Source organism: Nicotiana tomentosiformis, chromosome 1 (genome assembly GCF_000390325.3).
Source record: "Nicotiana tomentosiformis chromosome 1, ASM39032v3, whole genome shotgun sequence".
In the NCBI taxonomy this organism is placed as follows: domain Eukaryota; kingdom Viridiplantae; phylum Streptophyta; class Magnoliopsida; order Solanales; family Solanaceae; genus Nicotiana; species Nicotiana tomentosiformis.
Window position 1 is genome coordinate 157,094,004 of NC_090812.1, and position 14,794 is coordinate 157,108,797.

Here is a 14,794-nt window from a genome sequence, read left to right on the forward strand (position 1 = left end):
CTTCTGTCTGGACTGGGTTGTGCGAAGTCTATCCTGAATCACCTTCACTTTTTTCAAGGCATCCTGAACCAAGTCCGTACCCAATAATCTGGTCTCACCGGGTTCGAACCAACCCACTGGGGACCGACACCGCCTACCGTACAGAGCCTTATACAGTGCCATTTGAATGCTAGACTGATAACTGTTATTGTAAGCAAACTCCACAAGTGGCAAGAACTGGTCCCAAGCACCCCCAAAATCTATCACACACGCATGGAGCATATCCGCTAATATCTGAATAGTGCTCTCGGACTGCCCGTCCATCTGAGGTTGAAATGTTGTGCTCAACTCAACCCTAGTACCCAACTCATGCTGTACAGCTCTCCAGAACCGTGATGTAAACTGCGTACCCCAGTCAGAGATAATAGATACCAGTATGCCATGAAGCCTGACGATCTCACGGATGTAGATTTGAGCTAGCTGCTCGAAAGAATAGGTAGTCACCATAGGACTGAAATGAGCCGACTTGGTCAACCTATCCACAATCACCCAAACTGCATCAAACCTCCGCTGACTCCGTGGGAGTCTAACAACGAAATCCATAGTGATCCGCTCCCATTTCCACTCCGAAATCTCTAACTTCTGAAGCAATCCACCTGGTCGCTGATGCTCATATTTTACCTGTTGGCAATTCAGACATCGAGCCACATACTCTACTATGTTCTTCTTCATTCTCCTCCACCAGTTATGTTGTTTCAAGTCCTGATACATCTTTGCAACACCCGGATGAATAGAGTACCGCGAACTGTGAGCCTCCTAGAGAATCAACTCACGCAAACCATCCACATTAGGCACACAGAGCCTGCCCTGCATCCTCAATGCACCATCATCTCCAATAGTGACCTCCTTAGCATCACCGTGCTGGACCGTGTACTTAAGGATAAGAAGATGAGGCTCATCATACTGACGCTCCCTGATACGATCATAAAGAGAAGACCGAGAGACCACACAAGCCAATACTCAATTCGGCTCAGAAATATCCAATTTCACAAACTGGCTGGCTAAGGCCTGAATATCCAACGCCAATGGCCTCTATGTTGCTGGTAGATATGCTAAACTCCCCAAACTCTCTGTCCGGTGACTCAAAGCATCGGCCACCACATTGGCCTTCCCAGGATGGTACAAAATAGTGATATCATAATCCTTAAGTAGCTCCAACCACCTACGCTGACGTAAGTTAAGATCTTTCTGCTTAAACAGATACTGCAAACTCTGATGATCGGTGTAAATCTCACAAGGAACACCGTATAAATAATGCCGCCATATCTTCAAGGCATGAACAATAGCTGCTAACTCAAGGTCATGGACATGATAGTTCTTTTCGTGCACCTTCAGCTGTCTGAACGTGTAGGCAATCACCCTACCGTCCTGCATCAACACCGCGCCGAGACCAATCCGTGATGCATTACAATATACAGTATAAGACCCTGAACCTGTAGGTAATACCAATACTGGGGCTGTAGTCAAAGCTGTCTTGAGCTTCTGAAAGCTCTCCTCACATTTCTCTGTCCACATGAACGGAGCAACCTTCTGGGTCAGCCTGGTCATAGGTGCTGCAATAGATGAGAATCCCCCTATAAAGCGACGGTAATACCCCGCCAAATCAAGAAAACTCCGGATCTCTGTAGCTGAGGATGGTCTGGGCCAACTCTGCACTGCTTCAATCTTCTTTGGATCCACCAGGATCCCCTCACTCGATACTATATGACCCAAGAATGCCATTGAGTCTAGCCAAAACTCACACTTTGAAAATTTTGCATATAACTTCTTTTCTCTCAAGGTCTGAAGTGCGGTCCTCAAGTGCTGCTCATGATCCTCCCGACTCCGGGAGTATATCAGAATGTTGTCAATAAACACAATAACGAATGAGTCAAGATAGGGCCGAAACACACTGTGCATCAAGTGCATAAAAGCTGTTGGGGAATTGGTCAGCCCAAAAGACATCAAGAGAAACTCATAGTGACTATATCTGGTCCTGAAAGCAGTCTTTGTGATATCCAGCTCCCGAATCTTCAACTGATGATAACCTGAACGTAAGTCAATCTTGGAAAACACTCTGGCACCCTGTAACTGATCAAATAAGTCATCAATACGAGGCAATAGATACTTGTTCGTCACTGTGACTTTGTTCAACTGGCGGTAATCAATACATATCCGTATAGAACCATCCTTCTTCACAAATAAGACAGGAGCACCCCAAGGTGACACACTGGGCCGAATGAAGCCTTTATCAAGCAATTCCTGTAACTGCTCTTTCAACTCCTTCAATTCAGGAGGAGCCATACGATATGGAGGAATAGAGATGGACTGAGTGCCCGGCAATAAATCAATGCCAAAATCAATATCTCTGTCGAGCAGTATGCCCGGAAGATCAGCTGGAAACACATATGGAAAGTCCCTTACTACTGGAACTGACTCAACTGTAGGGGTATCAATACTGACATCTCCCACATAAGCTATATACGCGTCACACCCCTTCTCAACCATTCGTTGAGCTTTAAGAAAAGAAATAACTCTGCTGGAAGTATACTCTATGGTACCTCTCCACTCTAATCGCGGTAAACCTGGCATAGCCAGCGTCACGGTTTTAGCATGACAATCAAGAATAGCATAATGGGGCGACAACTAGTCCATGCCCAAAATAATATCAAAGTCCACCATACTGAGAAATAATAAATCGGTTCTGGTCTCAAAACCACTAAGAGCAATCAAACACGACTGATACACGCGGTCCACAATAAGAGAATCTCCCACATGAGTAGATACATAAATAGGGGAACTCAAAAAATCCCTAGATACACCCAAATACGGAGAAAAATAAGAGGACACAAAAGAATATGTAGAGCCTGGGTCAAATAATACCGACGCATCTCTATGACAGACCAGAACAATACCTGTAATGACAGAATCAGAAGCAACTGCCTTTGTACGAGCAGGAAGTGCATAATATCTGGCCTAGCCTCCCCCTCTAGGGTGACCTCTACCTCCCCGACCTCCACCTCAAGCTGGTTGAGCAGGTGGGTTGGCAGCTGGTGCTGTAATCATAGCCTGAGGACCCGGTGGAGCACGTTGTGGCTGAAAAGTCTGTGGAGGTGCACCCCTCCTAATCCTGGGGCAATCCCTCACCATGTGGCGAGTGTCACTACACTCAAAACAAGCTCTGGGAGGGCATAGCTACTGTGACTGGCTCGGGCCAGGTCTGCTGGACTGGCTGCTAGGAACACCCCGTGCAGGAGGCACACTAGATACTGGTGGTGCATAATAAGGCTCCTGGGGTCTAGAAGGAGCTAGAACACCGCTGGAGGCTGGAAGAGCTGGATGAATGGGGCGGATCACATGACCCCTACCATGGCGAGCTGCTGGGGCACGAGCTCCAGAATAATAACCAGCCTCTTGAGACCTCTTAGCCTCCCTCTCCTCTCTATCCCGGGCAAACATGCCCTCGAATCTCCTGGAAATACCCACAACCTACTGATAAGAAATATCCATCTCAATTCCCTGGCCATACTACTCCGGATGCTAGGATGGAGACCCTCAATAAATCGTTGAACCCTCTCTTGAACTGTGGCAACTAAGGCTGGTGCATGTCGGGCCAAATCACTGAAGCGAACTGCATACTCTGACACAGTCATAGCACCATGGCGCAGCTGCTCAAACTCTGCGCGCTATGAGTCCCTGAGGCTCTGAGGGACATACTCTCTCAAAAACATATCCGAGAACTGAGTCCATGTAAGTGAAGTTGCCTCAGCTGGACTACTCAACTCATAAGCACGCCACCACTGATAGGTTGCTCCTATAAGCTGGAATGTGGTAAAAGAAACCCCGCTCGTCTCCGCTACGCCCATAGTACGGAGAATACGATGACACTCCTCCAGAAAATCCTGAGAATCATCTGTAGCCAATCCGCTGAAAGTAGGTGGGTGGTACTTCTTGTACCTCTCAAGTCTGAGCTGCTCCGCCTCAGAAGCTGCTGCCCTAACCTCGGGCTGAGCTGGAGCTACCGACTGCATTGGTACAATCTCTGGAACCTGGTCGACCTGAACCCGCTGCTCTGGAGTACTGGCGACGGGAGTCTGTGCTCCTCCCCCAGCCTGAGATATGGCAGGAGCAAGTGGAATCAATCCATCCTGAGCTAAGGTGCTGAACATGCTCAGAAACTGGGCTAGAATCTCTTGGAGGGTTGGTGCAGCAACAAGTATCTCAGGTGTCTTCCCTCCAGCTTGAGCTACTGGGGGATCCTCTATAGCAGCTCGTGCGGGTGCTCTGACTACACCACGTGGACGTCCTCGGCCTCTACCCCGGCCCTAGTAGGGGGCGCGGGTGCCTGTTCATCAGATCCGCTTGTACGTGTCCTCACCATCTGTGAGAGAATAGAATACAGAAATTTAGAATCTCTGAAGTCAACAATTTTCGCACGACAAGGAAGCAAAGTAGTGAAATTTTCCTAACAGTTCCATAGCCTCCCGAAGATAAGTACAGACGTCTCCGTACCGATCCGCGAGACTCTAATAAACCAGTTTGTGACTTACAACACCTACGCACCTAGAGCTCTGATACTAACTTATCACGACCCAATTTTTCTCTCCGTGTGACGTCGTGACGGCACCTAGTCTATTCAACTAGGTAAGCCTAACATTTTGCGGAATATTAAAATAAAAATATAAATTTAACCAATTATTCAAAAATACACAACAAATCTCAAAACCCGGAATATCGTGAATCACAAACTACAGAAGAAAACAAAATCTAGTATCTCTATACATTAGAATCTAACAAGGATAAATACAGAAGATAATGGACATGAGAAAGAGTAGAAGGGGACTCCGAGGTCTGCGGACACAACAGATATACCTTGAAGTCTCAAAAGCTGTCCCGGCTCACTAATAATGCGGCTGATAAGGTGCATCTGGATCTACACACGAAAAATATGTGCAGAGAGTAGCATGAGTACACTACAATCGGTACCCAGTAAGTGCCAAGACTAACCTCGGCCGAGTAGTGACGAGGTCAGGTCAAGGCCCTACTGGTAAATATATAATAAAACAATATAGAGTGTAATACCTCAATAAAGTAAAGGCTGAAATTTAAGAACAATGAATTCATAGAAGGTAACAGCTTAGTACACAGAAATACAACAGGGAATCTCCCGAGATACCGTCTCGTAGTCCCAAACGTAAATGTGCAGGGGGGTCTCCTGGAATACCATTCCGTAGTCCCAAAGTAAATATTCAAGACAGGGGGATCTCTCGAGATACAGTCTCGTAGTCCCAAACATAAATGTGCAGGGGGATCTCCCGGAATACCGTTCCGTAGTCCAAAGTAAATATGCAAGACAGGGGGATCTCCCGCAATACCGTTCCGTAGTCCCAAAGTAAATATGTAGTACAGGTGGATCTCCCGGAATATCGTTCTGTAGTCCCAAAGTAAATATGCAGCACGAATAATAGAAATACAACTACATCACGAAGTTCTTACAATTTAGACTAAGTACCAGTCAGGGAAGAAGCAGAAAATTCACTAAGCATGCTGCACATAATTCATATAAACAATTAAGACACGTAGACATGTTGTATTAGACTAAACATGATAACTACACATATTGGAATAACTCAATTAAGAATGAGAATAGATTAGTACTCATTAAAATGGTATAACTCAAAATAACAGGAAAACATATTGCTGCTCGGTAAGAAAATCAGATTTTACCACAACTAGCCCGTGTACGTACTCGTCACCTCACGTACACGGCGCTCACATAACACAATGGTTCCAAATCTTAAGGGGATTTCCCCCACACAAAGTTAAGCAAGCTCGGTCACTATGCCTTTCCCATGAATATCCGGCTCCCAATGGCCCAAATCTAGCCAAAAGCAATTATATATCATAAATACAACAATAATAGACTCATCTAATTAATGAAATAAACACTTTAGCAAAAATCCCGAAATTAACTCAAAATTTACCCGTGGGGCCCATATCTCGGAATCAGGTAAAAGTTACAAAATAGGAACGCCCATTCCACCACGAGTCTAACCATACCAAAATTACTAAATTCCGATACCAAATGATCCTCCATATCTACAAATCAAACTTCCAAATCTTTAGCCTCCAACTTCCAATTTCCACCTTAATACACACTAACTAGATGGGAAAATACGTGGCAAGGCAAGATTATTGATCAAAAATAAGCACAAGGAACTTACCTCAAGAAATGCCTCGAAAATACTCTCAACAATCGCCCTAAACCGAGTTTCCAAAGTAAAAAATTACAAAAATCACGAAGCCCTTCGGTTTTAACCACTGCCCAGTTATTTCTGCACCTGCGGAACCTGGGCTCCCACCTGCGGGTGCGCTTGTGCTGAAACTGTGCGCATCTGCGCAATTCACTTGGCCCCCTATGCCTTCGCACCTGCGAGGAAAGGGTCGCTTCTGTGCGTGCGCGCCTGCGGAATTCCCTTCTGCTTTTGCGGACCTTACCTGCGAAGACCCATAACGCATCTGCGGGCATCGCAGATGCAGAAAACACATCGCACCTGCGACCCATGGCTCTCCTCCATTTTCCCGCTTCTGCGCCAATTTGCTCGCACCTGCGGGCAGACTTGCGCAGGTGCGATTACAGCAGAACCAACAAAAACACCAGAGTTTCCTAAGTCCAATTTCATTCCGTTAAGCATCCGAAACATACCCGAGGCCTCCGGGACCTCAACCAAACCTACCAACCAATCCTATAACACCATACGAACTTGGTCGAGCCTTCAAACCACATCTAACAACACCAAAAATCATGAATTAAGCACAGATTTAAGCCTAAGAACTTAGAATTTTCCAAATTCTACAAACGACGCCGAATCACGTCAAATCTAGTCCGAATTACCTCAAATTTTACACACAAGTCAGAAATGACACTACGAACCTACAACCACTTTCAGAAATCTATTCCGAGCTCGATATCAAAATTTTCACTATCGGCCGAAATCGCCAAAAAATCTTACTTTCGCCAATTCAAGCCTAAATCTACTACAGACCTCCAAAACATATTCCGGACGTGCTCCTAAGCTCAAAATCACTCAACGGAGCTAACGGAGTTGACGAAATTCCATTTCGGATCCGTCTTCACATAGTTCCGACTACGGTCCAAATTCTAAGACTTAAGCTTTCATTTAGGGACTAAGTGTCCCAAAACACTCCAAAACTCAAAACCAATCATCCCAGCAAGCCACAATAGCAGAAATAGATATGGGAAAAGTAGTTAATAGGGGTTCGGGGCTCTAACTCTCAAAATGACCGGTCGGGTCATTACAATGATAGTCTAAGACCAAATACAGTAAACAAAGAGATAGGGAAGGAGAGACAAGGTCTGCGAAATATGGCAGCTACCTCTGAATCTCCAGAAAATCAATTATGCGGAAGAATCAACACTCACTGTATTCGGGATCACCTCGATCTGCACACAAAGTGCAGGGTGTAGTATGAGTACAACCAACTCAGTAAGTAACAATAATAAATAAAGAACTGAAAGTGGTGACGAGCTTCTCAGCTAAGTCCAAATACAGTACTCTCCAACATAAAAAAGGTAGGCATGCTTTAATGTTTTAACATTTAAAACTCCACAATAATTTTATAACAACTTCGTATGAAACAGAAGAGGATGTATTTTAGAAATTTTCCAAAACAACGATATATGACAGTTGAAATGCAGCAAATAATGAAATCAATGCATCATCTCAGAGTAACAGTCACTCAGTCCTCACATTCACTCCAACCTCACAGTGAGTCTTTTCTCACAATCACTCTTTCCTCACAATCACTCTTTCCTCATAGCCACTCATCACTCGGCACTCGGCACTCGCACTCAATAGATACCTGCGCTCACTGGGGGTATGTACAAACTCCGGAGGGGCTCCTACAGCCCAAGCGTTATAATCTACATGGATAACTCACGTGTTGTATGGACAACTCACGTGCTATAATATAATATCTCAAAATCAGGCCCTCGGCCTCACTCAGTCATAAATCTCTCCAGGCTCTTAGGCTCTCAATAGTCATGATAATCAGCCAAAACAACAATAATATGATGCATCAATAAGGAACAATAGATACTGAGATAAAATAAACAAGTAAATTGTGACTGAGTACAAAACAACAATTTAGCAGATAACTTAACATGTACAAGACTTCTGTGGTCTTTAGAGCACCAACACATAGCCTAAGCATGCTTCACTTACAAATTTTTATAGCACAGAAAAGGCACATAGCTAATGACAAGCTTATTCAACTTTCCAGTTTCACGGAATGGATCAAGTCCCAATTCCTACGATGCACGCCCACACGCCTGTCACCTAACATGCGCGTCACCTCCAAAATACTCACATAATACAATAATCCGGGGTTTCATACCCTCAGGACCAGATTTAAAACTGTTACTTACCTCAAACCGTGAGATTCTTATTCCTCTAAACCTTTGCCTCGTGAATTGGCCTCCAAACGCCTCGAATTTAGCCACAAATAATTTGATTCAGTCAATAACATTTATTGGAATTAATTCCATAAGAAAATGTAAATGTTTCATAAAAATCTGAATTTTAGCTCAAATATCGCCTGTGGGGCCTACGTCTCGGAACCCGACAAAAGTTACAAAATCCGAAAGCCCATTCAATCACGAGTCTTCCCATATCAATTTTACCAAAATCCGACCTCAACTCGACCCTCAAATCTTCAAATATTATTTTTAAATCCCCGATTTACACCTCAAAAACACGTAATCTAGTCAGATCATTTGCTGATAATTCAATATTATGGAGTAGAAATGTTCACGAGTGACTTACCTCAAGATTTTCCATGATTTCTCGCTCAAGAATCGCCTAACCCGAGCTTGAAATGACCCAAAATGGCAAAAGATCGGAGCTCCTCCAATTTTATTCTGTCCAGGGCCTATTGCACCTGCGACCAGATTAGCCGCATCTGCGGTCTCGCAGGTGTGACGAAATGTTCGCATCTGCGATCGCCCAAAATGTTCCCTCCTCTTCTGCGCGTTCCTTTTCGCACCTGCGACCTCGTAGGTGCGGAAATTTCTTCACACCTGCGACTACTACCTTTCTTTACGTCTGGTCGCTTCTGCGATGGCTGGTGCATGCATGCAGCTTCGTACCTACGATCATACCTCCGCAGGTACGAAAATACCAGAAGCAAAATTTCCAACAGTGGTCTTAAATCCGAATTTGATCCGTTAACCATTTGAAACTCATCCGAGCCCTCGGGACCTCAACCAAATATACCAACAAGTCCTAAAATATCATACAAACTTAGTCGAGTCTTCAAATCATATCCAACAACACTAAAAACATGAATCACACATCGATTCAAGCCTAATGAGATTTGAAACTTTTAATTTCTACAAACGACACCGGAACCTATCAAATCAAGTTCGGTTGACCTCAAATTTTGCACACAAGTCATAAATGATATAATGGAGGCATTCTAATTTTCAGAATCGGATTCCGACCCCTATACCAAAAGCCAACCCCCCGGTCAATTTTCCCGAAAATTCAACTTTCGCTCATAATTTTTCCGAAAATTTAACTTTCGCCATTTCAAGCCTAATTCCTCTACCGACCTCCAAATAATTTTTCGGACACGCTCATAAGTCCAGAATAACCATACGGAGCTATTGAAATCATCAAAATTTAAATCCGAGGTCGTTTACATATAAGTCCACACCCGGTCAACGTTTCTAACTTAAATTTTCAATTATGAGACTAAGTGTCTCGTTTCACTCCGAATTCCTTCTGGACCCGAACCAACTAACCCGGTAAGTCATAAAATAACTACAAAGCCTAAATTGAGCAGTAAATGGGGAAACGGGGCAGTAATACTCAAAACGGTCGGTTTGGTCGTTACATTCTTCCCCACTTAAACATGCGTTCGTCCTCGAAAGTGCCAAGAGTTGTTTCTAACCTTCAAATCTCTATTCCACCTTACCACGCACATACCCGGGGGTGATCCCACGCCACCCTATTTCATAGATCTGACAACACAACATAATTGAAGATCATTAATTTAACCTTAGCCCAAAAACCTTGGAGCCAAATTTCTAACATCCGGAATTCTTTTCAAGACCCGAATCTCAGATCTACCCACTGTATTAGCCTGAACAAGCCGTATCCAGCCATAACCATAATCCGAGATATAATCACATAACATACTACACAGCTCGCATACTTGTAACACCATTTCTGATCACAATAACTACTCAAAACCAACCAAGTACTAGTATAAAACCCCGTGTTCAACAAAACCTCATTCCAAAACCTTCGTACATTGCCAAAGATGAAAGAAACAATCAAAAATTCATAACCACTCATCTGATCAATTAGCCATGGAGCTCTCTCGCCCCAACCAGAACCACAATCCTCTCATAAGCCGACTTTTAATATTATCCTCCTGAATATACCATAATCAAGCCTAATAGTACCCATTCTAGGTCCAATGACCTTATTTTATTAAACACAAATATCCCACAGACACACCACATCAATATAACTCAAGCCACAACTGTGCAATCCGTGTACCCAAATATGGGAGATGTCTCAAGGAAAAGAATCGTATTGCAAGTTCAACAAGCACCACCACAACCACAAAGTTATAACCCATTCCTCAAATTTCGTGAGGAGGATAACTGTAGGCGCATGCACACAATTGTAGAGGAAGGAAATTAATGAATCAGATAAATTATCATAGAAATAAAATTCCCATACACGGCACAGACAACTCACATGCCAATAATATGAATCGCCTGGCATGGTCACATGCCTCCAGTCCCAGCATATCATACATGAGAAATTAAATAAGTACACATGCATATGATAATAAAATAAGATTCTTATGCTTATGGACTGGTATAAATAACACACCATAGCGTAAGCATGCGCAAAGTCTGCTATCACACTTCAAATTGGCAAGTTCACACAGTAATAACAACTAGAAAGTTTATTCAGGGACTTAGCTGCTTTGTAACCTCACGTATAGCCCAGGTAGTTATCAACAAAGGTACGGACACGAGAAACGTTGTAACTTTATGCTTAATAGTAAACTCTAGGCATATCATAGCCTAGGAATTCTTTCGAGCACGAATAATTTCCCTAGTGCTCGCACATGGCTCAAACCTCACATATGTACGCACTCATAGCGCGTAGCTATCATGAATAATTAACGCAATTAGTGCCTCCACTAATTTTAAATAAAATACTCACCTCAAACAGGCCGCAACCCTGACACAATTTGCTTCGGAGGACTCCCAGTCTCCAAATTCATAGAACACATGAACCACCATATCTGATCCCAACTCCAATACTCGAATGACTAACACATCTTTCATGCACAATCTTTCCACTAGGAATACTTTCAAAATTCTTCCGTGTCACATAGCAATAATTTGAATATCAGCAGGCTACCAACCAGGTGAGTACCGCATTACCAATGAACATTCGTAAATCAAAGCACAATGCCCTTTTGAAATACGCACCCTTCTTAAGGATTATCGAGCGGTTATAACATTCATCTAAATATTTAAAACTGACCATTCTGTCCAAAATTCGTGATCTTCCTTTCAAGAATGAACTGCCACCCTGTGCATGTAAATCTAAATTTCGCACACCACACCACATCTATCATGTAAAAGGCACTAGAATCTCATTATAAACTCTATGTCACCAGCAAATTACATACCATATTAGTTAGAAACCTCTCTCTTGCTTATTTCCAGGAGAAAATCACAATACACAACACGTTCCATACACCGATAGAAAATATCCGGTTTAAACCATGGTAGAAACCATCATGAACAACTTGAAATCCATTTGCACACAACCAAGATATCAGAACTAAATTCCTCTGACTCGACCAAGTCACGCAGGTCACCAACCCAAGAATATTTCCACTAAAACATCTATAGAGCCTCAATACATCTGATCATACCATTACCAAACTAGTCCAGCCTATTACCCAGTCGTCCTATTTTCTCCGAGTTTCTTCTGAACCAACCTCAAGTTGACATTTCTCCCTGTTAGATCTCCACGATCCTTATCCAAAGCACACTACAAGACATCCTAACATATAATTACACTGTCCTAAGGCCCATAAGCCATTATATTCTTCTTAAGCACCTCCATAAATACCACAACCGTAACACTCACTCTGAAAATATCTTATGCGAATTTAAAATTTTTCCTATTTTCTTTCTTATACTGAAATGTAGAAATCCATAGTCAAACAGAATTATTGCACGTCCTGATACCATCCAATGTAAGTAAATGATTCTAAAGATATACAAATTCGAAAAATTTTCAACTTCAAATATGCATTTTGAATCCATTAGAACCCCCTTGAGAGTCATCCACTCTGCTCAAATCTAATTTACTCCGCCCCAAACGGGCCGAAAGACATGCGCTCCTTTAGCACAATCAACACTCAAAGAAGTAACCCTGCCTTAATATGACCAATCAAATTCATACTTCATGCGCACTACATCCTTCAAAATAACAACTTAATCATTCCATAATTTATATATTTTCATAAAATGCAATATAACTCGTATCCAGGAATTGTCTTACCCGAGTCATCCTCGATCTCCACCTCTGCAAGTCATAACTAACCCACAAGTATGCCTCAGACCAAAACTAAAATTTTAACATATATCTATAAAATTGAATTGTCAATAGCAGGCTCCCCCACTTGGCTCAGAGTCATACAACAAAACACTCCATAACTCACAATACCCATACTTTATTACTCCCATAATACTGTAGTCCATTCAACGAAAATTCTTCTCAAACTTACGCAACACCCACCATAAAATACCTCAATCCTCCTCTAAGTTCGCATTTATTCTTGTGATAGTCAAGTCAACTTTCTCAACAGGATTCAAATTCAAATCTCAACACATACGCCTAGCTGGTAGAAAAGAAACTCTCCACTCAATATTATAAGGAACACACCTACGTAGATTACTCTGCAGGGGATAACCCACCTACTTAGTAGCCTCAATTGGCATCTTGTTATACCCTTTCGTAGCCACAATTAATATGCAATAACTTAATCTTTCTGAGTCCAAACTCATTAACCAGACATGAGAATTTAATTTGTCCCGAAATTTAACAACGTGAAAGGTCCTTCAAAACATCCATACTCGAGACTATACGTTACATCAAAACGAAAATCAAGCACCCAATAGCCTTTCCTTTACATTTCAAGGAAATACTTCTCGTCATATTCAAATCGTCTTAACATATCCCACGGTCACATCATACCCATCACAAGACCATTTCACCGCTCATTGAGCCACAAATTCCACTCGTAGGGACTTTACCGAACATATGAGTCCAATTGTACAAGTTGCAACTGAAGCTACCGAGCTTAAGCTGCAGTCTAACCATGGCCTCAAGTCCTCCAGACTAGCCCATCACCAAAACACAGAATACTCATCTCGAGCCTCGTTCATGGAATCACAAGCCAGCGATACACATCTGATACTGAGCGCTCACATGCGCACACGAATGCGTGGAAGGAATTCAAAGAGTTATGTTTCAAGTTGAATTAATTTCACACGATAGAATACAAGAAAGTGAAATTTTTCTAAGGGTTCGGCAGCCTCTCAAAGATAAGTACAGACATCTCCGTACCGATCCGCAAGACTCTACTAAACCTGCTCATGACTCGTGAGACCTATGTAACCTAGGCTCTGATACCAACTTATCACGACCCGAAATCTCACTCGTCGTGATAACGCCTATCTCAATACTAGGCAAGCCGACATAATCAATAACCCACAATAGCTTTTAAATACGAAAAACATCATAATTAATTTTAAGAGAGAATCCTACAAATACTGGATATAAATACACTCCCAAAACCCGGTGTCACTGAGTACATGAGCATCTATACATTACAAGTCTTGAAAACACGGTCTATGATAGACTAAGACCAAATAAAGTAAATAAGGAGATAGGGAATGAGAGACAAGGTTTGCGAAATATGGCAACTACCTCTGAATCTCCGAAAAATTAACTGTGCGGAAGAATCAACACCCACTGTATCCGGGATCACCTGGATCTATACACGAAGTGCAAGGTGTAGTATGAGTACAACCAACTCAGTAAGTAAGAATAATAAATAAAGAACTGAAAGTAGTGACGAGCTTCTCAGCTAAGTCCAAATACAGTACTCTCCAACATAAAAAGGTAGGCATGCTTTAAAGTTTAACATTTAAAACTCCACAGTAATTTTATAACACCTTCGTATGAAACAGAAGAGGATGTATTTTAGCAATTTTCCAAAATAGTGATATATCACAGCTGAAATGCAGCAAATAATGAAATCAATGCATCCTCTCAGAGTAATAGTCACTCAGTCCTCCCATTCACTCCAACCTCACAGTCACTCTTTCCTCACAATCACCTTTTCCTCACAATCACTCTTTCCTCACAGTCACACATTCCTCACAGTCACTCATTACTCGGCACTCGCACTTGCATTCGGCACTCGCACTCAGTTGGTACCTACGCTCATTAGGGGTATGTACAGACTCCGAAGAGGCTCCTACAGCCCAAGCGCTATAATCTGTACGGACAACTCATGTGCCATAGTATAAATATCTGGATCGGCATGGACAACTCACGTGCTACACGGACAACTCATATGCTATAGTGTAATATCTCACAATCAGGCCCTCGGCCTCACTCAATTATAAATCTCTCCAGTC